Source organism: Penaeus japonicus, unplaced genomic scaffold (genome assembly GCF_977035675.1).
Source record: "Penaeus japonicus unplaced genomic scaffold, GWHDUDI00000001_assembly GWHDUDI00000035, whole genome shotgun sequence".
NCBI lineage: Eukaryota > Metazoa > Arthropoda > Malacostraca > Decapoda > Penaeidae > Penaeus > Penaeus japonicus.
In genome coordinates, this window is record NW_028234437.1 from 3,111,414 (window position 1) to 3,112,877 (window position 1,464).

The window sequence follows — 1,464 nt, forward strand, 5'->3', positions numbered from 1 at the left end:
TCCAATCATGTACACTGAAAGCAATTTTGTTTCCTTAGATGAGGAACTGCGCTTGGATGAAGTAATGTCGGTACGCCCGGGCATAATTTTGTTGGTGCAAGTTTTTTTGTGCATCAGAGGAGCCATCAGCGACTGTCAAACCTTAGTGGGTTGTTCAAGATGGCCAGTAACTCCCTGTTCTGATTTCATTTCACTTTGCGTTCGTTTGTCCTGATTTCGTTCTCTATTATGTAGAACCTTCGTGGGTAAAAAAAAATAATAATAATGTGAAACCTTGAGCACAGTTTATTGTTGTTTTTTTTTTTTTTTTTTTTTTCTTTCTTTTTTTTTATCATAGGGATTAATTTCTTCCCAGTTTGAATGATATGCAGTAGGTGATGTATCAATGCCCGACGAAGGTACTGCCTCTGAGGTGGAGGTTCGGCCGAAGGAGGAGGTATTCGTGGAAATACTCTCGTGGGAGAAAGTATTCGTGGAAATACTCTCGTGGAAGAAAGTATTCGTAGGGTTACTGTTCCCGCCTCAGAGGGTACACTAGCCTGGACTTGCTCCACCCCGACGGTTGACATCTTTCTTGTGGGTCTAAGAATATGATTTGATCTTTGATTATTGTCATTCGAGAGATGATATACAGACATACATACATATATATCTATATCCCCATGTTGTCATTTTTTGATGGTTTTGGCTGTAGGTCTAGCTACTCTGGAAAATAAGATTTCACATTGGCTAAACGCTGATTAGGAAGATCTCAGTAAGCACCACGCCCCCGATAATGTGTCTTGGAAGATAGGTATAATAACATGCCATTTTGAGCCCCACGGAAGACATACAGTTGTTGACAGCCCCACAGGAAAAAAAAAAAAAAAAAAAAAAAAAGTTAAAAGACTTGTTGGCCCTTTTGCTTCAACGCATTTGCCGTGGAAGTTCCCTTAGGAAAAAATATAAAAAAACTAACAGAACAAAAGATATATATATTATAAATGATGAAAAAAGTTGGACTTAGCAGACCCTTAGGCAGTGATCTGTACTGGCAATACTTTATTATGGTCAGTTCGGACTTTTATGCTTTGTTCGGAGGAACTGCGGTGATACCCTATTATTGTTAATACATCTCGTCGCCAAGAAAGAAAGATGCACAGTGGTCTTGATCAAAGATAATATATCAAATATAGTATGAATAATTTTAGGAAAAATTGTAGGATCTTTAGAATTGTTAGGACGGTATTTTAAGATATAATTTCCATATTTGTATGTCGAAGTAACTTGCAAGCATTTGGTTTGCCGTCTGCTTTCAATAATGACGAGCAGCACTGTTGCTCTGGACTTCAATAATCGCTTTTGTTACATGGCAAAACAAATGTTAGCAGGAGTTTCTTAGGATGGTTAAAGTCTGGTTATCAATATATAAACACAAATACAATAGTGTCAATATTTATTGTTGGTAATATTACGGCATTTTAA

At 37.2% G+C, this 1,464-nt stretch overlaps 1 protein-coding gene across 6 annotated transcripts in view; it reads left to right on the forward strand.

The window, feature by feature from the left end:
• Window positions 1–886, forward strand: part of Drep2 (DNA fragmentation factor-related protein 2) — an 86,060-nt gene extending 85,174 nt beyond the window's left edge. For all 6 annotated transcript variants that reach the window (XR_015190496.1, XR_015190493.1, XR_015190498.1 and 3 more), the window contains one exon: window positions 1–886. This exon is cut by the window's left edge and continues 1,096 nt beyond it. The gene's annotated coding sequence lies outside the window, so the exon portion shown is untranslated.
• The last annotated feature ends 578 nt before the right edge of the window (window positions 887–1,464 follow it).